The sequence below is a fragment of the Microtus ochrogaster genome, chromosome 1 (genome assembly GCF_000317375.1).
Source record: "Microtus ochrogaster isolate Prairie Vole_2 chromosome 1, MicOch1.0, whole genome shotgun sequence".
Taxonomy (NCBI): domain Eukaryota; kingdom Metazoa; phylum Chordata; class Mammalia; order Rodentia; family Cricetidae; genus Microtus; species Microtus ochrogaster.
This window is the reverse complement of record NC_022009.1, coordinates 66868323-66893456: the sequence shown is the minus strand read 5'-3', so window position 1 is coordinate 66893456 and position 25134 is coordinate 66868323.

The window sequence follows — 25134 nt, the reverse complement described above, 5'->3', positions numbered from 1 at the left end:
GTATGTGTGTGTATGTGTGCATGTGGTATTGTGTATGTGCACCTGGTGTGTAGTGTTTGTGTGTGCATGTGTGGTGTGTGTGGTATGTGAGTGTGCATGTGTGCTGTGGTATGCATGTATGCACATGTGGTATGTATGCAAATGGTATGTTGTGTATTGTGGTATGTACATGTTTATGGTGTGTATGTGATGTCTGTGTACATGGTATGAATGCATATGTTGTATGTGTGCATTTTGTGTATATGAGTATGTGTGGTGTTCATGTATGTATAGTATGGTGTGTGTGTATAGTGTGGTGTATGTGTGTGGTGTGTGTACAGTATGTGGTATGTAGGTCATAAGTGTATATGTATGTGTGCGTGCATAGATGCAATATATGTGTGTGCACACACAGCATATGTATATGTGTGGTGTGTTATATATGTGTGCATGTGTATACTGTGTGTGTGCATAGTATATGTGTGTTTGGTGTGGTTTGTGTGTGTGCACATGGTATGTGTGTGGCATGTCTTCATGTATACACATGTTATATACATATGTAGGTGTGGTGTGTGATGTGGTATGCATCTGTGAGCATAGTATATATACACATATGTGTGGTGTGTGCATGTCCATGTGGACTGTGTGTGTGTGCATGAATGTGTGATGGGTATGTGTGTGCATATGGTATGTGTTTGTGGGGGTAGTGTATGTGTGTGTGAATAGTATGTATGGTGAATGTGTGCACGTGCATTGTATGTACATGTATGTGGTGTGTGTGTTGTATGATGTGTGTAAGGAGTGTGTGTCTGAGTGTGTGTGTTGAGTATGTGTATATACGTACAGACGTACTGTGATATGTGTATGTGTATGGTGTGTGTATTTGTGTGATATGTGTGTGTATGTAGTGAGTGTGTGTATATATGTGTGTGAGTATACATTGTATGTTTATGCATGGTGTGTATGTGGTGTGATGTGTGTGTTGTGGTGTGATGTGTGTGGTGTGATGTGTATATGTGCTTTAGACAACTACTTCAGTGGCTGACAAAGTGGTTTGATTTAGAATCATTCTTCTACATCGCATACAATTTCTGGTCTTGCGGGAAGTCTATTATATAATCATTTTAGTCTAGGGAATTGTAGCTGTCATCCATCCACTCATAATTGAGTCTCTCCCCTCTTATCTTTTTAGTCCCTGCACTGGCTTGGGGAGCTGCGAGCCAATCTAAAAATTGTACTTGAAGGGGACCTCTGGATTTTATGTACAGTTTTTAGGGCCTATTATGGAAAATTATATGGTCGAGGTAAAAAAAGTCTAGATTTTTAAACTGGGAAAACAAAAGACAGCAGGTGTCTATAATGAAACACCCATGAAGAAGGACTAATTTTTTGTGTCCCGTGAAGTCATAAGATTCCACTTCCTGGTAAGGTTGGCATTTATGTGCTGGGAAACACACCCAGCTCTGCCCTAGGAAGGCCTGCTTGTTTTGTGTCTTACCACTCCCTGGGGACAGAAGCCATTTAGTACAAAAGCTCGGCAACCTGGGTGGCCTTGGGATTCTCCCATTAGACGCTTTCATAATTCTATTTTTGCATATCTATGGGCACACATTCTGCCCCTGGTGACCTCATTAGTGACTGCCAGCTCCTCAAAATGTCACTTTCTGAACTGAAAGAAGGGTTTTATTGTATTTGGACATTCCCTCCCCTAAGAGGATCTCGCTGTGTACTCCAGGCTGGGTTTGAACTCACAGTCCTCCTAGCTCGGGCTCTCTCTACTGTTGGGATCACAGCTATAAACCACCTTGCCTAGCTTCCCCTTGTTGTCTCCCGCCGATACGGAACAGTTGGTGATATAAGCTTCAAGATTAAGAGGAAGGTACGCACACAGACAAAACTGCGTAATTTGCTGGCTGATATTAACTGAGTCAAACACTTTGCTGCGCGACACAGTTGGTGGCCTGGACTCATCTTCATCATTCCTGGCGTCTTGCTTGGATCTGTTACACTGGGCATGCCCAAACTTTTACGTGCATTTACGTTGTTTGTTTTATTTTAATGGATTCCTTCTGTCATTAAAGCTTTAAAAAACTCTGTGTGGGACTTTACCTCAGTTTCTTTCTTTCTTTCTTTCTTTCTTTCTTTCTTTCTTTCTTTCTTTCTTTCTTTCTTTCTTTCTTTCTTTATTTCTTTCTTTCTTTCTTTCTCATAAGAGGCCAAGAAGTTGGAAGCACTCAGTCCTGACTCTGTCCCCTGATAACCGTTTTCATTCGGTCTCTAGACTGCACAGGGAGAACTAGTCTTCCCTGTGCATGAGCCTTCTGAATGGTTTTCCAATGTCAAGTGGTCAGTCCTGAAATCATTTACATACAAGCAACACTACACTCAGCAGGTTGTGCGTGTATGTATATTCAAGGAAAAGAGACCATGAGTTGGGGAAAGCATTGGGAGGGGGAGTCAAGGGAGGGGTGGAAGGAGGAAAGGGAAAGGGGATAATCTAATTATAGTCTAATTAAATTCAAGCTTTACTGGTTTAAGGTTCTGGAGATTGAACCTCTAGCCTCAAGCGTAGCTGCCAAGTGCTGTGCCCCATCCTTTCTACCATCCTTGATGGGAGTTTGGTGAAGTTCAAAGGGCTGTTGATCATCTTTGAATTTCAGATGCAGTCTCTGAAAACACAACAACAAAGAGACCCCAGGCTTCCTGATTCCTGGATCTACTTGTTTCCCAAAGAGCCAGGGGCAGAGAGCCCTAGGAACCAAGAGATACCTGCCTGTTGTCAACACGGATCTTGAGCGTAACCCAATATTACTCCTGCAATACAGAGGTGGCTTTGAGTGGGTAGATCTGTCATTCTTTAAGTTCATTTAATGATCTAAGAAAATGCTCCCTCCTTTGTGACTCTGCCGTGTGATGGTATGGGGAGGTGTTGTGACAGGCTTGAGGTGCCACCTTGTGAGGTCTGCTCAGAGACTGCCTCAGGTGACCTGCCAGCATAGTAAGCGAACCCATCCCTTCAGCTGCGGAGCGTTCCCCAGAGACAAGCACAGAATTTGCTTTTTTCAGTCTTGAAACTTCAGTGTGAGTGGCAATTCCAAACTGGGTGTCCTAATCCAGTCTGTGCCATAGACAGCTCGTAAATGTCCAACCTGTGAAATGAACAAAAAAATCAGAGTAAATTAGACCGGCTCAAGACGGGAGAAGGGACAAAAGTGGGCAACTTCCTGTCAGGGTGGGTGGCTAGAGACCCCAAAGGGGCTGAGGATACCTTAGGTTTACTTCTCCATCATGAAGGCTTTGGACACTGTGAAGAGGATGAGAGGAAGGCATGATGGGAGCGTCAAACAAAAGCTGGAATTGGGGAGAAAGCACGGAACAAGACAGAGGCGGGGCTTCCTCCCCAAGTGACCCCTTTCTCAGGTTCAGGGTTAGTAAGCTCTCTGAGTAGCTAAGCTTTTCTCAAGCATGGAGGTGTTGGGTACACAAGACACGCTTAGTGAATTTCATTGATAGACCATGCTGGCGGGTGTGGAGCAGCCATAACGTTACCTGCTCTGTCTGCTGTCCGCCATGCTTCCTTAGGGCTAAGCTACAGGCCCTGCCTGATGGCTGCCGCTAAATGGCCATTCTGATACTGCTTCCTCTGGGGACCTCAAGCTGCCTGTTTTTATAGGGACTCTTTGTCCTCCCCATCCCTGACCTATCGCGGCTACCTCTCATGAGGCTCCAGTGGTACTCATTAGATTTTTATCATTTCCAAGCCTTCTACTTATTTAAAAACCTCCAAATTGTTTCTGGAAGAAAAAAAAATAGTTCCTTATAGGAAACGGTGAAGCTTGATCTTGGAATAATTTGGGACTCCCCATGAATGTTGATAACGTCACCAAGGGTTTAGGTCTCATAAGTCCCACCTAAAGAATGAAGCATTTCCTACAAAAATAAAGAAAATCATCAACACTTTGAGCTTTTGATTGCAGATCTAGAATTTAAACTCAAAAAAGTACACAGTGTGCCTGGGTCTGAGTTCAGCGATAGCTGGGGCTGGGGTCAAGCTCGGCCGCAGACCCGCGTGCCTCACGTGTGCAATGACCTGACTTCCCATTCCCAGCACCCACACAAAGGATAAAAAACCCCACTATTTGCAGTTGTAAAAAGAGAAGTCATTTTTAAGTTCATCAGTGAAGAGTGACTAAAAATTATAGTATATTCATGCAATAGAATATTGCTAATTAAGGTAAATCCAGGCTGCAATTTCATATTTAATAGTCAAGGATGGATATGTATGGAGTCATTGCATTACTGTTATCATGGTCATTAAAAATCATCTACCAAGCAAAAAGCAGCATATGCTGGCTAGCATGTAGACAAAGGGGAATAGCCACACAATGCTGGCAGCAACGTAAACTAGTCCAGGCACCATAGGAATCAACGTGAGAGTTTACAAAGGGTAAAAAAAGATCAACCATGTGACCCGGCGACACTACTCCTGGGAGTGTACTCAAAGGACAGCGTGTCATGGAGATACTTGTTCATCAATATCCATCACAGTGCTGTCCACAGTAGCTACGCTTTGGGGTCCACTGAGGTGCCCAACAGCAGAGGAATGGATACAAGAATTGTGCTAAAGATGTTTTCAGCCCTGTATAGCAATGCAGTTATTTTGTTTGCAGGGAAATGAATGCAACTGGAGATGATAAGATAGTAAATTAAGTCAGTCTCAGAAAGACAAATATTGCGACTTTCCCTTCATTTGTGGTTCCTAGATTTTCTATAAATGAATGGAATCATGTATATATGTATGGCATGGAAGTGAAACTGGGTAATCAAAGGGGACTAACAGCAAGGGAGGGACTTGAAGGGGAGGTTGGGGACATAGGCAGACACGCTCAGCATGCATTACATGTTTGCATGAAATAGCCTTATGCCACTCCCCACTACACACGACTACATACCAAGAAAGCTAAAGAAGTATGAACAATGTGCATATAAAACCAAGCATGTGAGTGGAAAAAAATGGTGGAAACTCACAGGCCGAGTCCATGGAAGAGGGTGATCACATGGTCAGCTAACTACGCCCAGCTCATGCATCTGTTGTCGGTCACTTCAGAGTCAAGTGAATTGCAGGAACCTTTGGCCTTTCTTAGACTTTGAACCTTTGCTTCTTACTCATTCAGGAGCTTCTATGTGTATACAGTGCATTTTTGTGTTTGTATAGTGTGTGTGAGAGAGAGAGATACATGTATGTGGTGTGAAGTGTTAGATATGTGTTATGATGTGTGAATGTGTGGTGTGTGTGTGTGATGTGTGTATGTGATGGGGTGTTATGTATGTGATGTGTGCACACGGTGTGTGTGTGTGCATCTTATTTCTATTGTAAGTTAAAATTATTGGGAAACTATTGTTGAATTGGAGATTGTGTGTTCTTGGATTGTATTTTATTCTCTTATTTCTTTTTGATAACTATTCACAGGTAATAACGGGTGATCTGTATGGCCAGAATCCATGAGTGGTCATCTATGAATGTGAATAGGATATAATTCCCAGGGTTTTGTTAGTATCAGAAAGCAATGACTCTTCTCAGCTTCAGAGACCTTGACGAAGTATGAGCAGGTGAAGGGTGTGGGCTGTTGGTGCCTGCCTTCACTTGCCTGGGAACCGCAGATTTGAAGCAGACCCAGGCATGAGTTTTTTCAGTTACCAAAGTCAACATGGCTACTTAGCCTTCCAAACCTTAGTTTTCATCTGAGTAACTTACTAATATCTGTCCCCCAGGGTTTCGTGGGGATTCAATGACAGCTCATGGGGAAGCTCTGGGCTTTGCATTCCTGTTTAGAGATCCTCTTCAAAATAGCCTGCGTCTTATTCTCCGAGGTCTGTGCAGTCATGTCTCCTGTCCTGCCCTCGGTCCTCTGCCCTGCCTCCTGTCCCATATCATGCCCCTGTCGCTGTCCTGCCCTCGGTCCTCTGCCCTGCACTGTGTCCAATGTCCTGCTCTCTGTCCCCTGTCTTATATCCTGCATTTGTCCCTTGTCCTGTCCTCTGTCCCCTGTCCTGCCCCTTGTTCACTGTCCTGACCCTGTCCCACATCATGTCCCTGTCCCTGTCCTGCCCTCTGTGTCCTGTCTTATATCCTGCCTTTTGTGTCCTGTCCTTTGTCCCTTATCCTGCCCCCTGTTCCCTGTCTGATGTCCCTTGTCCCTGTCCTGCCCTCTGCCTTCTGTCCTGCCCCCTGTCCCACATCATGCCCCTGTCCCTGTCCTGCCCTCTATCGCCCCTGTTCTGCTCTCTGCCCCCTGTCTTGCTCCCTGTCCCCCTACCATGTTCCCTCTCTTCTCCATTTTTTTCTGCTCATTTTCTTCTCTCCCAAATTCTGCTTCCAGTTTTTATTTGTTTGTTTGTTTTTTGCTTTTTTAAAAATTCTATTCCTCCCACATTTCTCTCTGAAGACTGCTGGGGGGGGGGTGAGATGTGGTTCACAGAGAAGAAAAGAGACACACAAACTGTGGTGAGAAAAACAACTCTTCCCTCTGCTGGCTTAGACCTGCTGAGTCATCCCTGTCTTCCGTGGGCAGCTGCACACGCTGCGCCTTCTTTACCTGCAGGATTCTGACCTGGTTTATCTCCTCGAGCCCTCTCCTCCCAAGCTCCACATTGCTGGAGCAGATTGTCCTCTCACTATGCCCACAGAGCTCCAGCATCCCCTGACAGCCCGCCTCACAAAACTTCAGCCATCCCTCAGTTAATCTCAACACCCCAGGCTGTGCACTTCCACAAGGAATGCATTCTGTCCTTGGCCTCATGTCTCCAGAGTCTGGCTGGGTCAGTGCCTCACACTCAGGTGGTGCTTTGAATGATACTGTAACAATATGTAATCTGTCTCCACAAAGTGAGATTCTACTCTGTGACATCTGCACGTTTCTTCCCTAAGGATTCAGTTCACGAAGCAGTGGAAGTGACTCACTGGGTGACGGTGCTTGCTCCACAAGCAAGAGGACCTGATTCCGGATCCTCTGAACCCACACACAAACCCAGACATGATGGTGCACATCGATGACACCAGAATTGGAGACGGAAGTGGGAGGATCCCAAGAGCTTGAAAGAGCAAGTTTCTGCCTAATGGAGAGACCCTGTCTCGAGGCAGTAAGGTGGAGAGCCATAGGAGACATAGAAAATCTTGCTCCAGTCTCCACATTCACACACATGGGCACATGGGTGAGTTTGCCTGAACATTCGTGTGAATGCACACACACACACACACACACACACACACACACACACACACACACTAACACACACAAAGATTTGATCCACAGATTTTTCAATGGGTCCAATAACAGGAGGACGTAATAAACTTACCTCTATCTATTTATTGCTTTAAATTTTCATGCCCCTGAGCTTCGTGGCCAAGGTTCCAGATGAGCTTGTCTGCCCATCTTCCTACACAAGCCCTGTGGAGGTCACACCCAGCTGCAGCTTCTTCACCTCTTGTTTTTGCTCATGCTATTTTCTTCTTTTCCCTCATCCTTTGTGGAAATCTTACTTCTCAAGCTCCGGTTCACATGACGATTTCTTTTTCTTGGTGGGATTTCTTGTACAAATAAACTGTGAAATGCATTAAGTCCACGAGGAAGGAGTCACTGCAACATCAATTTACTTAAGCATCCAAGGAACCGCTGTACACAGTAGGTGCTCAATAATTGGCTGTTGAGTGAGTGAAGGGTGACTTGGTCCTAATGACCATCCAATAGGTCATCCTAAGCAATGGAGAACAATTTTAATTTATCAGGGTGTGGGGATTATGTACACACAATTAAAAATGATTCCAGCTCTTTGGGTTCCTAGAATGATCTACAATGTGTTTTGAGAATCACCAGAAAATAATTGGTATATATATACATGTATATATCATATATATCAAATAATATATAGATTTCTTTGTTAACTAAAGGTCCCATTTGAAGTGGAAAATGTTAGTGTAGCAGTAATCAAAAGGGATTTCATGTTTCATTTGTCCTGATTTACCAGAAACTTATTCGCCTTAATAGTATACACAGTTACCCTTTCTCTGGAGGGGCTTGGCTTCCAGGCTTAGGTGGCACTGGCCCTTCAGTATGCTGGGTTGGCCCTCTACCTACCACCCACCATGCTACAGCCTAGCCCAGCACCAGTTAGCCCTTTCTCTTGGGAGACTAAATGATCTGAAATACATAGGCTTCATAAACAGAAGCACAGAACATTCCATGCAGAATGGCCAGGCGTTTTAAAGCACAAGCAAGATTTTGAACTCGGATGCTTATCACAGTGGCACAACAAACCATGGGCTGAATGTTTGTTCTAAAGCATATGTGTTGGAAACTTGATCCTCTCTGAAACAATGCTGGGAAATAGGGCCTTGTGGGAAGCATTGAGCCCACAAGAGTTATACCCCCAGAAATGGATTGATGGGATTATAAACAGGCCTGGCAGAGGCCAGCACTTTCCCTCCCTTTTCCCCTCCCCTGCCCCTCTCTTCTGCTCATCTTCCTTCTGTTCTGTGAGGATACCAGCCGCTGATATTTTGATCTTGGATGTCTTAGAATCCAAAACTGTGAGGAAATAAGCTACTGTTTATCAAGGACCCGGTCCCTGGTATTCTGGAAGAGCAGCAGAAAACGGGCTAGGACAACAAGACAAAAACAAACACTGGATAAGAAGCAACTCTACATCCTCAGAAAGCAAACGGTATGTGCGGTGCCCAGCAGGCAGGAATCCTCATGACATCGCCAGATGCCAGGCATTTGTCACTTTGCTCATCGCCAAGAACAAGGAGAAGGGTTTACTCTGGCTCATGGGTTGAGCTCTAATCCAATCATGGCAGAGAAGGCAGGGGAGGAGGGGCCACCAGTACTTATCTTGTCTTTTTCTTCAGTTCTTTATCTTCAATCACAGGCTCAAGCCCATGGGACAGTACCACTCCCTCCTCAGTCAGTCCTCAGAATCAGCCTCACAGACTCCTCCAGGAATGTGCCTCAGTCATGCCACAGACATTTCTTAGTTCAGTCAAGCTGCTGATAAAGATGAATCCTCACACTCTGACATACTAGGAGAGTCAGCCTCTGGGTCCTCTGTGCAGGACTCATCCTGACAGTATTTTGGAAATAGTTCTGGTCTTCTTAAGGAAGTCCTGTTTTTTGAAAAACTGTGGAGAATGTTCGAATAGTTTGTGCTGGAGGCTATCTACAGTCTTCTCAAGTTGTCATTAGGTCAACAAAAAAGTGTGAACTATGTGTGAACGTTCACAAAATGCTATGGCTGGCATTTTGTGCTTGGAGGGCCAAGGACTTGCTTCATAGTTTCATATTTTTCAAAGTGTTTCTACCAAACTTCTTCCTTACAGATTTAAAATCCTGATTGATAGGAATACTTGGGGCCATTTCTTCTCCCTTAAAAAAGCTATCAGAATTTCAAAACAGTTATTTCTTCTTCCTTTTTTCTTTCTTTCTTTTCTTTCTTTCTTTCTTTCTTTCTTTCTTTCTATTAACTAGCATTTGGTCAGTGGCTACATCTAGCTACAAGAGAGGCTGAGAAATATGTTTTTATTCCACGTGTTATTTTTCTAGTAAAAATGTCATATTCTCTTTAACAAATAGGAAGATGATGAATGTTTGGTTAGATGACTAACAGTCTCTCGTAAGGGTTTATTTAATATTTTTTTGACCATCACTCTTTATACACCTTGTGTGGAAGAAATATCCTCTGTTCACTGCTCTGAATTTGGTATAAAATGTCTTACCTCTGTGGCTTCTCTCATCATATTCTTCTGATTGAAATGTCCCTGGACTCTTCGTCTATGAATTCCCACCCTTCAGGACTCAGATCAGAGCTTTGCTTCAACGCAAAGCATGGTGATTATATTCTCTTCCAGATTCTAGAAATGTGTACTTTTTAATATATACAGTCTCTTCTTTGCCAGCCTATGAATACAAAGGCATTAAGTTTCTGAAGCAGAGAAGCTAGCCTATTGCTTTACTTGGAAGTAGTGTATATACCTTATTTGTTTTTGCTATTGCTTATAGCTTAGGGTAAAGCTGAAAAGGAATTATGAAGGTTCAGAACAGCCTGAGCAAACTCAAGTCTAGTAAACATGCTGTCGTGATGCTTGACTTTTGCAGAAGAAAAACGCTACTGGGGACATTAGATCACCATGGGGGATGAGGAATGAGACAAAGATTTTCAAAATTATTTCACATCAATTACAATATCAACTCTTTTTGGATGACATCAATTTGAAGGTGGCCATGGTAAGGTATCTTTAGTCTTTATTTTGTAACACCTTAAACTGATAACACATTTGCATATTTCAAACATACAACATAAAACATCAACTCACTAAAAGTCTTTAAATGTTCACCTTTGCCACCTAACCAACCCCACGTTCCTGACAGATACTGATTTTCCTTAAATTTTTGTTCAATGGAAGATTTTTTAAATGCATATAGAGATTCATACAAATTTCTTTTCTATCTTTTTCCAAGAAAAGCAAATTTCTGCACTTAATTTATTTTCATTGCAAAATATATAGCTATTTATCTATCAATAAATCAATAATTTATCCTCTTCTCTCTTCTGCTTTTCTGCTCTTTCTCTTTGTATTGTTTTGAGGAAGGGTCTTACTATCTATTGTAAGCTAACATAGAACTTGCTGTAGCCTAGGAAAGCCTCAAAGGTACGATTATCTGCCTCAGTCTCTTGAGCACTGAGATTTTTACGGGTGAGTGGTTTCTTCTCTTCCTACGACTGTATATTACTCCACTGAGTCATAATTTATTCAGTCAGTTTCCTCTTAATGAACATTGTTGACAGTTTTTATTATATTAATGTTACAGGCAATAGCTTTGTACTGATTCATGTATTTGTACATCTGTAGCATTTAGCAAAAGTAGAATTTCCAGGTCAATGGTAATCCATATCTAACTAGAGTGTTTGTTCCCAGCCTTTGGTAAGATCACACTCATAACTTATAGGGACTTACAATTCCCTGGATGTGCCATTGGTATAGACATAAAAAGAAACACCCAGTTGGCATCCCCTTGGGGCCAGGTACCCTTTCTACCATAAGCTTGTTTCAGACAGGAAGGTAGATTTCAAGGCTTTGATAGATGCAGACAGGTAAACCTTCATAAATTTCTACTAGTTCATGATATTATCAATGACTTACAAAAGTGTTATTTTGGGGAAATCTTGCTAATATACTTTATCAAACTTCTGAAATTTTTCCCACTTGAGTCTGAGGGAAAATTAATTTGCATATTTACATATAATTGTGCTTTTTGTCTGTTCCACTTAAGAACCATATTTTGTCCATTTCCTGTGGATGCTGTCTGTCTTTGTGAATTTTTCAGTTGAATGAATAAACATTTTCTTAAAAATTATTTTTGATATGTAATATGCAGTTTTGGATATTTTACATATGTTGGAGATTAGCACTTTGTATTTCAAGACAGAAAAGAATTTGAGACAGAGTCTCATTTCGTGGCTCAGGCTCACCTCAGACTCGACAGGTCTCTTGCTTCAGCTTCCCACGTGAGACTGCTGGTCTCTACCGCCACAGCTGTCTGGAGTTGTAAGCAGTTCTTGCCTAGTTATGTAATTTTTTTACTTCTTTCCCCTTAGAAAAGTTAAGAAAAAATTATAGAGCCTATTTTATAACTTTCCTGCGGTTCCTCTCGATTACATATCCGTTAGAAAGGCTTTTAAAACTCAAGGGCTAGGAGAATCCTCAAATTTTTCTTTGTTTTATTTTTAAATGTTGAATCTACTTGAAATTTCAAAGTGCTGTTTAAATGATTTCAGGCAAATATGTCCTTGGTATAACATTCATGAGATGTAGTAAGTTTATTTTAGATAAACAACAGATACATTTTCAAGATATTATGACCCGTGCAATATTTAGAGTGTTTAGAACATTTATATTTGTATGAGATGATTATTCATTGTATGTCTGGAGTTCATATTTAAATGGCCTCCTGTGTTTTATCTGATGACTCCAGGTCTGGGCTCACTGGCCCACTCACTTACACATGTCAGCCGGAGCAGACACCCAGTACAGGCTACGCCAGGTCCTTGTACTCATGAGCATTCGCGATTTCAAAGTTGACTGACATTCTGCGGTGTCGCTTTCTTCTCTACAGGTTCTGAAGCTTCTATGCACTATAGCTTGTGTACAGATAAAAATATATTCATTTACTTATGAATAACAGAATGAATGAATGAATGGATAAATGGGTAGATGACCAATTCCCTTCTGAGATTCTATCCAAAATTTCTATGAGAAATCATATACTTCTAGGACCAAGAAGTATATCTTGGCTGTCCTGGATAGGTAATTCCTGATTGTTTTGTTCTAATGAAGACTATTTAATGATCAAAATAATTATCACAATTATTATTTCAAAGTGTTAGAAGCCTAGAATCCTAGAGTTATAAAACAGGGCTATTTTTTTTCTTAACAGGGACTTGAGTAATAATATTTAGAAACTAAAAGTATTTGCTTCACTAAATTGGACAAAAATAGATATAACATTTCTTTCTGCTTTTGAAAACACATCTATGCAATAGTCTTTTCTCCCTCTACTCCCATTAGCGTTGACAATGTGCAGTGCCATGCTGTGCTGACAGCCCTTCCTCCCACAGAAAAGTGACACAAACCATGCCACCAGGACTGTGACGTCACCTGGGGGTGTGGCGCATGCCTTTAATCCCAGCACTCAGGAGGCAGAGGCAGGCAGATCTCTGTGAGTCCGAGGTCAGCCTGGTCTACAGAGTGAGTTCCAGGACAAGCTCCAAAGCTACAGAGAAACCCTGACTCGAAAAGACTCTGATGTCACTGCAGCAGCAGTCTGGTTATGCTACAGACAAAGGGTGACAGTAGACTTGTCTCTGTCTAGTTTACTGTAGATTATTAATACAGTCATTCAGCAAACATTTCTTTAATGCCTGTTGATGCTAGACACCGTGCTGGGTGTGAGGGTCCAGTAGTCGTGGGCTCTGGTCCTAAGGGAACTTTGTAGAAGCCAAAGCTAGCTTCTACTGGCTGGTTGAAAGCTCACTGCTAAATCTCCAGGAACTCTGTGAGCCTCACAATCAACAACCATGAAAGGTTACACATGGAAATTGGGCAAGAGTACTATAGGTCTTTGTTTCTTTTCTCGCAGCCCTTTACTTAACTCGAGTACTAGCTAATAAAGTTGAACTTGCCTGTCTGCTCTAGAGCCCTACATTACCAATGCATGTTGCTTTTCCAAACACACTCTTCTGCAAATGTTGAAGAACCAGATCCTAAAATTGTCATTGGCACTTGACGTAAGTAACCATCGTTAGATGATTGGTCATCTAAAGAAAATCAACGCGAAAAATTTTAAGGTGTTCATGGGGAAGAAATTGATCAGTTTATGTTTTAAGTTTTTGTTAGTGTTTTCAGAAACTGATTGGTTTATGTCTTAATTGAACATATATCAGGAAGGAAAGATCATCTTCTTCACAGAGCCACTGAAAGTATTAGCGTATGTAAAGTACATAGGCAGGGAGCTGGGCAACTAGAGCAGGCAGCACCCAAATTAAGGTCCAAGCTGTCTCCGTGCTCCATAGTTTATGCATATGAGGTTTCTCCATGGTGTGAATTGTGTGGAAGGTGAACAGGAGGCTTTAAATTCACCTGTGCTCCAGTCGATAAACTAAAACGATCTCTTTAATTAAAAATAAGGGAATGATTTAAGACACAGTAGCCCAGCTGCTGAAAGAAAGGACAAGCAGCATTCCGTGGGAGCGGGAGAAATGCCATGATGCTGCTTCTTAGTTTGGTTTTGATGACGCTGGGAACTAAAATTTGAGTCTCAGTCTTAATTTCTTTTCCCTTGCTGCAAAGAGACACCATGACCAAGGACAGTATAACAGAATCACTTAGCTGGGAGGTTGGAGGGAGAGCTCCTGGCCATCACAGCAGGGAGCATGGCAGCAGGCAGGCAGGCATGGCACTGAAGCAGTAGCTGAGAGCTTGGTGTTGAGACAAGAGTGGGGGTGGGGGAGAAGGCTAATAGGGAGCCAGGTAGGCTTTTGGAACTTTGAAGCTCCCCCACTTGCCTCCATGACATAACCTCCAACAAGGTCACATCTCTTAATCCTTCCCAACCGGTTCCACCAGCTGGACACCATGCATTCACATACACGAGTAAATGGAAGCCATTCTATTCACACCTCTGTAGGCTTCGCACATACTAGCTAATCACTGTGTGCTCAGGGCCCAGCCCATGCTTCCTCATGGCATCTGTCAGAAAGCCCTTAGTAAAAAATAAGTTTACAAACCCCAACTCACTGTTTTTTCCTTTGTGCTTGTCTTCCATTTTCTGAGTGAAAATCTGGTCAGACAGTCTCCTGCAGGCTGCTAGTTCTAGGTTTTGGAAAAATGTTTGATCTCTAACAGAACCTTCCAGTGTCTCTAGGGAGAAAGATCACACTTCATCTTTGGTTCTCTTGACTATTTGTATGTACTAGAAAGCTTTTTTTTTTTCCCTTCCCTAAAAAACATAATTTTCTTATGGAGAACCTATATGCGCTTTGTAGATTGTGCCTTCATTGTTACTGTTTTTGGTAGAATTATAAATTATAAACGGTGTTGTTTCTTAATTTTATATTCTAGGTTTTTTTTTTTGTTGGCAGCTAAGAAAGTGATGGCTTTTATCTTCTGACTTATGCTCTGCTGCCTTGTCAAGCCTATTTATTAGAGTTTATTTTAAGATTCGGTGGCGTTTTCTACTTTCACAATCATTGCTACCTAAATAAATAAAGAGAAAGTTGCTTATTCCTTTCTAGGATGTAGGTAACTTCCTTTTCTTGTCTTATCACACTAGCTATGACCTTAAGCAGGAGAAAAGTGCAATGCTATCTTTGCCCTGTGACAGTTGTTAAGGGAAACACAGCCTCTCGCCACTTATGTAGGGGTGTGTGTGTGTGTGTGTGTGTGTGTGTGTGTGTGTGTGTGATAGATCCCTTTAGGCTAAGAGATCTACCTCTTTTACAGTCTTACTTTTTAAGATTCACAGGCTGGAGCTGATTTCTTTTCGTATGATCTATTGACATGTTTGGTTTGTAGCCTTCTTCCTTGACTTGAGAGGAAGAGAAGGCGAAGAAGGACACTCTACTCTTGAACCTTACAACTGCCTTCTTCAAGGCGGCTCTGCTGCTCGGGTCCCCCACCCCCAGTCTCCATTATAAGCCCCGGAATCTCTATCAACTGCCTGGGAAGAGAGGCAACTTGTGGTGGAGTGATGAGCTCCAGTCTGGACAGCTGCCTCTTCTTATCTGCGTGACCTTGGAGAAATCACAAAACCGCAATTTCTAAAATCAGTACCATAATTACCTTATCAGACTGTGGGGATACTTTCAAATGGTAATCGCTCTGAAGGACTCTACAAATTTAAATTACCTTAGAGGAGACATTCTTGGAGGACAGGATTCTTGTCGGTTCATTTCTGTATCCCTAAGTAAACGCTTCATGCGCATCTAATTATTGCACAGCTACACATACTCATCCCCCAGGGTGGTACCTGAAGACTGCACAGGGGCGTCACTGTGTGGCCATCAGAATCCAGTTCTATGATCTAAGACTGAAAGGCTGGCACAACTCTTAAAAAATAATCAGACCACTTGGACGGTTAAATGTTGTGAGCTAGAGAAAGCTTTTAACAAAACATTGGCTCAGGACATTGGTAGCTAGCTGGGTTTTGTTTTTGTTTTTTTAATTTTTATTTAGAAGATACCCTCATTGCAGGAACTAGTGACTTAAGTAAGTGAAGAGAGACAGTGGGGTTTGGGTTTCTCTGCTTTGGGTTGGTCTTTGGCTTTTTCCTAGAGGAAAATTCTTATTTACTGTGCTTGATAGCAGAGAATGAGGATGGGGGACACGTAGCCCCAAACCCACAGTTGGTCTTGCGTTTCCTTTTTTGGAGCGTCATGGAGACCACTAGGTGACACTCTTTACCCACCTATGCTTCTCCGCTGGGCCCTCTGCAGGGACCTTCCTTCCAAACCAGTGCGTTTTGTTAGGCCTGCGGGTGAGGGAGAAGAGTGTTGGCAAAGGAAATAGAAATGAAGCCCCAGAATCAATGTGGAGGGCTGATTAGGGTCATCTTTCAGCCGCTCGGCCAGACTTTACAGGCTTGTGTCCAACTACTTTTAAAACTGATTTTAAGAGCAACATGCAATTGGTTTTCATTCTCTTAATCCTTTAACAAATGACAAGATAAAAGGAGATGGCTGGGGTGTGGGACTGAAGAGGTGCCCTCGGATGCTCATGTCCCTCCCTCGCTTTCCCAAAGCCATGAATGAGGTCATGGACCACCAAGAACCTCGAAGCCACTTCTCCAGGAAGTTGAGAAAGGATTTGGGCTCTCCTCAGAATCGGATACCATTAGGAGAAGCTGAGAATATGGCGTTTGGAGAAACCTCCCTGGTCTCCGGGACGGCTATGGTCTGCAGCTGACTTACTGTGTATGACACACTCACAGAAGTCTGCCATTTGTCTGGAGACCACACTCATGAAACCTGCTAGGATTCCAACATGGCCCATGCAATTTTTGGTTGAGAGAAGTTAAAGAGAACTTCCTTTCTTACATCCCTAGGCTGCAACCCCCAGAAAGCCCACAAATCAGCCCCAACCAAAGGACCCAGAAATCAAAGATTTCCCCCATTTCATTTGGGAGCCATGGGATCTGTCATTACCTTTTTAATGTCTGTTATACCTTTAATATTAACTTGCATCGTTTCTGTCCATTATTGGACAGAAACATTTTGGTCACTATTCATTCATTTATTTATTTCAACTTAGAAATGACACAACTTGAATCATAGCTATTTCCCTGTACTGAATCTTCCTAAAGCGTCCTGCCCCTCTCCCCGACTCACGAGCTCTGATTTTCTTTGATTTGCTGCGTGTCTTCCAGCACACAGCACCTCGAGCTGTGTAATAAACAGCTAAATATAGTCATAGTTTTGGCAGCTCACTTTTGGAACCTGTCACGGGGCCCCTGAAATGGGAATTAAGCAGGTTTAAGACACAGGAGCCACCTCTGCTCTGCTTGGGAAGAGAGGACGTTTCCTCTGTCGTGAGTAAGTGCTTGTGTTGTACGTTCCTGCCTGCTTTGTTTAAGTAACAACAATAACTTTAATGGTTGTCAGCAGACGCTCTGTTAAATACGCAGAACCCCTTTCAGCAGGAGCCCTATCCAGAAAGCTCTGTATGTGAAACCAACACTGTGTGACCGTTCCTGGGAGGAAGCTGGATGCCAACTAGGTGACAGCCACCTCTACTTGAGAGACCCATTACAGTGCTTGAAATGGGCATTTTGCTGATTCTGTGCAGAGAACCCATGACATCTGCAATAGGCTCACCCAGGCCTTCAGTCTGCATGGTCCTCAAGGAAGAAATGAAAGAACAGGAGGGAGAGAAGGGATGTGGGTGAGAGAGGAGGCGAGGGAGGAAAAGGAGACAAAGGTGGGTTGGTTGCAGTACATGGGAGTCTCGACTTTCTGGAGCATTCTCCCTGGTGGTGAATGCTAACTATACTGTGTCATGTCCTCACTAATCAAGCAAGTATTCCTAGGAGGTAGATATGGCCCCCAAAACCACTCGGAATGTCACTAGAATTTAAAGCCAGGGCTCTCAGAGGGACAGGCAAACTGAGTTTATTAACTCTTAGGACACCAACCAGCCCTTTCACTACCACTTTGACCTAAGGGGTGCACAAATATAACACTTCCATTTAAAAAGCAATGTATTACTGAGGCTGGCTGTGACGCATTTTGGAGACATTGAGAATGAAGACATTGTTTCGAGGGACACAAAGTTTGTAGGGGTTTTTCTCAGGGGAGAGAAGTCAGCCGTGCTTCATGGACGCATTGCTTTTGGAGACTCTCTGGGTGGACTGTAAACAAACCTCAGCCAGGGGAGTGAGTCCTACCTGTGCTGAACTGCAGCCCTGAAGACCATGCGCACTGCAGCTGCGCCTTCTGGAGCCTTGTGATCTTGTTGGCGATGTTAGGGGAAAGACAAGTTTTTCGTTTGGATGCCACATGGATTGTCCCCTCCCTGTTCAGATCTTTCTTGAGTTGCTTTTGCGGAAAGAGGTCCAAAGTCAGTGGAGGCCAAGCCTCCAGACCTTGTCTGATCTGTGAACTCTCTGGTCCCCAGCATCTTTCAGCGTCACCAGATGGGACTCTAGAATGACTCCTGAACCCAAACTGGGCTCTTCCAGACGTTGCTGAGGTGCTATTCCTACTTTTCTATAGGAGACCCCAATATCCACTCTTATCACTGGAGCCCTGTCATGGCTAACAGACTAAAGGGGTTCTCTGCTGCTTGTCCATTTCCAGCCAGAAGCAACCCCCCTTTTCTTTACTTTGTACCTCTTTCACAGCACTTGGATGACAATTTGGTTAACAGATTCTTGCTCTTTCTTATAAATACACACGGAGACCAGCTAGTTGCATCCCTCTCACACACGGCATCGCGTGCAGAATATTGTTCAGAGGTCTATTTTGAACCAATAAATGACACAAAGGTGCCACAGATTCTTGCTGGCTTTTGAGTAGTTTTATCTAAGGTCTGACACTATAAAATGACAGTGTCAAAAATAATTAGCTATGTATGTGTTTGTTCAAGTTTCCCTTCCGTGTTCTTTTTCTAGTATTTGAATTAGGGAAGATATTCAGTGCATAGTGCTTGCACAGGTGGCCTGCTGCTCAGGGGTGGTTTGACAACATCACAAGAAGTACTCCATAGCAAGAGAGTTTTTAATCAAACTTTCTGGGTTAGAGAGCCGTTTTCCACATTTGTGTGGGAACTGGAGTGCTCACCCAGGAATAATGCGCCATTTCTTCTCTTGGTGCTCGCGCATGCGTGGGCCTCTGACAGCAAAGGATAGGATGTGTCTAAACGTCTTATGGACTGACATTTTTGAACATTTACAGAATGCCTGGCATGCTGCTTTTTAGTTTACATGCATTAGTTCATTATTCATTTCTGTTTATAAATATGAATGACAAAACAAACAAATAAACAACAAACCCAGTCTGAGTAGAATCCAGGTACCAGAATCCGGATTAGAATTCATATCTGAACCCAGACTAAGTGCAGCACCCTGCCACACTGCTTGTTTGTGACAAAGATATGTCTATCCAGGGGAGGACATAAGATGGAGCCCCTGACGAGTGACAGTAACGGAAGCTCTAGTAGCCCATCTTACAGGTGATGATGGAGCTGAGGTCTGGGCTGAGGTGAAGTGACTTACCCGAGATCACAAACCTAATGACACTTGTGGCAGGACGCCCACTCCAGTAAGCTAGGAGGAGGTTAGACAATGGTATTTTACCACATCGGTTTGGACACACACAAATCTATCCAGTTTTCCCAAAATCCAAGGCCTGCCTATGTGCACTGGAAGGCAGAAGCAGCACAGCTGATCTGGGGATGCTATGCTGTCTGTTTGTCTGTGCTATGAAGGGTCTGAGGGCCTGTCTTTTCACTCACTGCCCAAACCAGTATGACTAAGCATGGGAACTGGGCAAGCTATTTACTTTGCTCTTTCTGAATGTCTAACCAAGCCAGGCAAGGTTGCTGAAGTCAGCCATTTCTGCATGAAACGTGGAGACAGTCTCTCTTCGCTGGTCCTCTTTGACTTCTCTCAGGGGGTGAGGGGCTGGCTGGGTGTCGGTGAGCATGAGGTTCTCTGTGTGATATACCCCCTGAAGGCTTGTATTCCGAGCACACAGGTGTCTGAGACAGTCCCAGTGAAGGACCTCTCAGGGTTAGCGAAGGCTTCCTCAGCTAAGGGTGTCAGACACTGGAGGCAAAAGAGGAATGACAACCACAATGACAGCAAAGGATTTGAGTCAGAAATGAGGAGGGCGAGCAGCAAAGGGCCAGACCCGGGGAGTGTTGCCATCTTTTCCATAGGGCAGATGGTAGCCTGCTCCACAGGCAGAGGGCCACTTGGTTGCAGATGTTAAGGCAGGATGTGAAGTTAGAAATGACTCTTGCTTGTTCACCCTGGGTGCTCATGCAGAAGCTCCCAGCTTCTCCCATTGGACTGATCTTTAGCATTTCTGTGAGTTCCATATGGAGGATGCCTCAAGGAAGATGAGCGTCGGTGGCGGCATCCTTCGGTCAGGATGCTGGGAGACAGAGAATGAATTCAGGAGGTTCTGCACAGACAACTTAAGGCCAAGGCTGCAGATTGGGTGGGGAGAGGGTCTAGGAGCAGAATAAGAATGAGAACGGGAGGATTAGGGTAAAACATTTCTCAGACCAGTATGGCCAAAGGTGGATTCCTGTGCAGGTGTTGACTGTAGGTGGTCTTTCTCAGCTGCCGAACTTCCAAACTATTGCCACCAAAAGTGCTGTGATCTAGTAATTTACAGCTATTATGGTTATCAGATAATAGAGCCTGGTGCCCCTATAGTAGAAACATTGCAAGGAAGATGATTGCCCCCGAGAAGAACGAACTTCTGTCCAGAGAGGTGAGGCTGTGTTTTATAGTTTTCATTTGAGAGAGAAGTGCATTCAAGACAGCTGTTCTGAGGTTATGGTTTTATTGCTAAGGAGCAAACCCAGGATGATGAAGTCTTGAGGTGTAAAGGGAACAAAACATTTTCTAGCCTCTGTACATATTCAGATCATTCTAATCTAGTGTGGTGTTCTGTCACTGAAGGGAGATGATCAGTGTCTCTCGGAAATCTGCCTCAGTCTTTTGCATGACGCTCTATGTCCTCCCCACTTGGGATGAGTCTTCTTCCCCAGCTGAAAATAAAGCCTGGTTGGGATGCCTTCTGGGGATGGCTCTTTGCAGCCTGCTGGCCTTTCCATTTCCATTGCCTCCTAAGGCAGAGGAGATTCAGGTAGGTTTTGTTGAATGAGTGAAAGATAACACTAAAATTTGAATGAGTTTTCTCAGCTGATGTATCTTTTTTTAAATAATTATTCTGTCTCTTTAATGCTTCATGACAAATCTGCTTTCTGTTTCAGCACAGGAAACTCTCAACTGGCTTTTACTTGCTCCTCAACCTTTTACGTTTCTCTTTGGTTTGAATGAAGACCTGGAGACCAACAGAGTCTTTCAGTAAAAGTTCTCATATTAATCCTTGATTATAGACCCAAGTAAAAATGTTCAGTTTTCAAAGTGTGTGGCTGGGTTTCTGACGGATCTGGTGGGTGGGAGGCACTGGGCCCTGGGATGTTAGATTTGAAAGGGACAGAAGGAATTATTGCTCCGTGGTTTTGTTCTTTGATTTTGGTCCTGTCAGTTGGTTTGTTTTGACGTAGTGACGCACAATGCAGCTAAGGCAGAAGTCTTTATCTCTAAGAAAGGCTTGAACATTCACAGATGAAGTGTTGTGATATGTCGGGACTGCTCAACAAACACTGGCTGGAAAGGAGGGAGGGTGCTCAAGTCGAAAAGATGAAACAAGATATAACAATAATTATTGAAGTTAATTATTCTAGTTTCTCTTCTTTGGATATTATTTTTTTCTTAATAGAAAGAAGGCAAGGAAAAAATGTGTTTGGACAAACTTCCTCGTCCTATTGCATCTTTAGCTTTCTTTGGGGGACATGTGTGTCCCCGCACACATACAGAGCTCAGAGGACAACTTGTCTGTTTCCCCCTTTTGTCATGTAAGTCCTGGGATGCAACTCAGGCCATGGGCCTTGGCGCTGAACACTAATACCCACTGAGCCATTTGGTGAGCCCAACTTACTCATTCCAGATGAGGTAAACAAGCAAGCAAACAAACATAACCAAAGCCCAGAGGGACAAGGCGTCAAGCCTCACGTCACAAAGCCAATAGTGCAGAACTCAGACTGGAGTTTCTTTATGCTAACTTGAATGCTTTTTATTCTGCTTCCGTAGGCTCTTCGGGCCACCATCGTCACCTCCACCCTGCAAGGCCATTTATGCTTCTAGTCTTTTCCAACCTCACTTGGCTTACTCTCCTGTAATTTTAATTGGCAAAGGGATTCCCCTGCTCTAAGTGGCTACCAGAACAGAAGCCAGTGTCAATATAACTCTTTGTTCTACTTCATTCTTAAGGACTTAAAAGAACAACACTAGGCAGACATGGGTACAAGGAATTTCAACTAACTCCCAGTCACTAACCATATCTAAACTTCAAAACAAGAAATTACACACTACAGAAGTGTCCAAATAATGTCCCAGAAGTAATTACTAATTTAAGTGTGTAATAAAATGATAAAATGCTTTGATAAGACTCTGGTCTCCCAGTCTCTGGGATAGTTCCAGTGTCCTGGCAGGCAGCCAAGCCCGTGTAGCTCCTTGTTTAAAAGTGTTTCATCAGAATTCACCTGTGCCCAGAATACACGTATGCTCATCTCAGGAGGACGGGGTTGATCTGCAGGGTGGGAACTGTGAAGTGTATGTGTGTGTGTGTGTGTGGGTGTAAGGGTGTGCCTGGGTGTGGATGGTTGTGCATGGGTGCGTATGGGAGTTAACTCACTCAGGTGAAACTCTGAGGTAAATGCCAGGAAGTGTTTAACAGCAAACTGTCAGAGGACTGGCTGGTGTGCAGGCCACTGACTCAGGAGGAGAGGTGTTTCTGATGCAGCCCAACAAGGAAATCCCCTTTGGAGTCATAACCTGGGAGTCCATGGATGGGGATGGCTCCATACACCAGAAAGGCTGGAGAGAAGGAATTCCTAAACCAATGTGGAATTCAAACGGCATTCACTTCCTTAAGCTAGATATGAGGCATTTTTAGATTAGGTTTAAGATACATTGTTTGAGTGATTTGTACTTTGTGAGCAAGAGGTAAGCATTTAATCCTCTTTTCCCCCAAACAGACCATAATTAATTCTGTTCCTAAGATGCGTGTCATCGTCGTAAAGTTATTCCTCATTTTCCCTTTCTTTTCCCATTGTGTGTTCTAGTTCTTGGGGGATTTGAAACTTTTATTGGCTACTAACTGTAGAACTTCAGTTTTAAACAAGCTTCTCAGTGAGAAACAGACGTGAAATCATGCTTCCAAGAGAATAGCATTTTCGTTTAAAGTTCAGGAAAATAAAAACAAAACAAAAAGCCCCCGCCCTCTCCCACCCAGCATGCAACTCCAGGTCACCACCCGGAACGCTATGCTTTTGAGCTTTTGACTGGGTTTGCTTCTGGGGTTAAGAGAAGTGTGCGGCAGATGTTGGGAGGCAGCTGGGGGTGAGGGTGGGGTGGAGGATGAAGAGGCTGCCAGATGTTGAGCGGGAGGGTGGGCGTGGGGATGAAAGCCTGCCAGATGTCTGCGGTGCAGCCTGCCGGGCACCTGCTTTTCAGGATCTCAGGAAGATGATTCCTGTCACATAATGGACCCTCATCCTCCTCTCCCTGGCAACACCGAATCCAGGGCTCCAGTAAGGATTTTACTGCATGGTTTCTTGCCTAAGATTTTATCTTCTTAAAAATTCAAGTTGAAGGTTATGTGAATAAAAATACACAATCAACCAATATAATCATGTGTAAATAAAAGACGGTGTGGGGGTTTACATTTAAATCTGTTGTTCTAAATTATAAAGACAATCACCTTTTATTTTCTATTTATTTTCTCTTTGCAACGTGGAATGGTTTGCTCTTCTCTCTCCCTACAATGGATTTAATAGATTTATTCATCAAGTTTTCTAAAATTAGACACCAAACTGATGTTTTTCTCCCACTGGTTAATTTTATTCTTAGCAGCACTTACATAAAGCCAGGCAGTGAAAGATATGGCAAAATTACTAACTTGCCGTGACCTGGAATGCACTGGGAATAAAATAACAATCACGAAGATTGATATACCCGAGAGACTTAAGACTAAGTGGCCTTAGGGAGACCTGTTTGCTCTCGGGGCCACATGCTTCCTGTGGTTTTTAGGAGTCTAGGTTTTCCTGGGCTATCTGAACCAGACTCTGTTCTTGGGATAACTGAAGAGCCACACAAAAGAAAATATGTGGTTCTTATAATTTGCTTGGATTTTAGGTAACTGTTGGGTTTTCTAGGACACGATTTGATTACAACAGGTAACATTCCTCTCTCAGATTTTACTTGAGAGGCTTAGAATTAAAAGTTCTTGGAGGTTGTGGAGGTGACCCACCAAACTAGGAGGGTGGAGCAAACAGCTTGTGCCAGGGATGGGGTGTGGTGGGGGCCGGAAGTGAGAACCCCACCTTCACAATGTCCAAGTGTGTCACTCTCCCAGGCCCACACGGGGCAGAGGCACTCATTATTCCTGGAGATGCAGTTTCGCGGTCAGCAAATAGCTCCCAAGCACCTAGTAAGCACCTCTTTTAAAGCTCCACAAATCCAGGGACAGACATGTTTCCTCTTCTAGGCACTCCCAATGTCCTGGGGTGGAGGAGGGGACAGACACTAGAAAGATAATTGTTGAAAAGTTACAGAAGGAGAAAAATTTACAGAAGGAGACCAGCAGTGTGTGTGTGTGTGTGTGTGTGTGTGTGTGTGTGTGTGTGTGTGTGTTGGGACACTAGGAGAGTGGGGAATTGGGGATGTCATTAGACAAGACGTAAAATCATCTTGGAGACAAATCTCTGGGCGTGCCTGTGAGGAAGTTTCTAGATTGTGTTTATTGAGATGGGAGGGCCCACCTAAGTGTGGGCAGCACCATCCCCTGGGCAGGAGAGCCGGACTAAATAAAAAGGAGAACGGGAGCTGAGTGCCAGCAATATCTTTGACGGCAGACACACGAACCTCCCGTCACCATGGTTTCTTCACTGTGATGGGCTGTCCCCTCAAGCCTGAGCCAGAGCCAGCTCTTCCTTCCCAAGTTGTCTTTGTGAGGTATTCTGTTGCAGTATCAAGGAAAGTAACTAACACGGGTGCTATAGCTGCTTGCATTTCTAGGTGCATGGAGATGAACAGGAAGCAGTGTTCTAACTCACCATGTTGACTTCATTTCCTTTGAATAGGCACCCAGGAGTGAACTTTCTGGACTATCTAGCTCTTCTGTGTCTTATTTGCTAAGGGCCTATCTATTGTTTGCCATGCTGTCTCTACTCATCCGTGCCCTCCCTAATTTCTTTGTGAGGATTCCCTTCCCCCCAGCTTCTCACCAGCACTTGGCTGTCTGTTT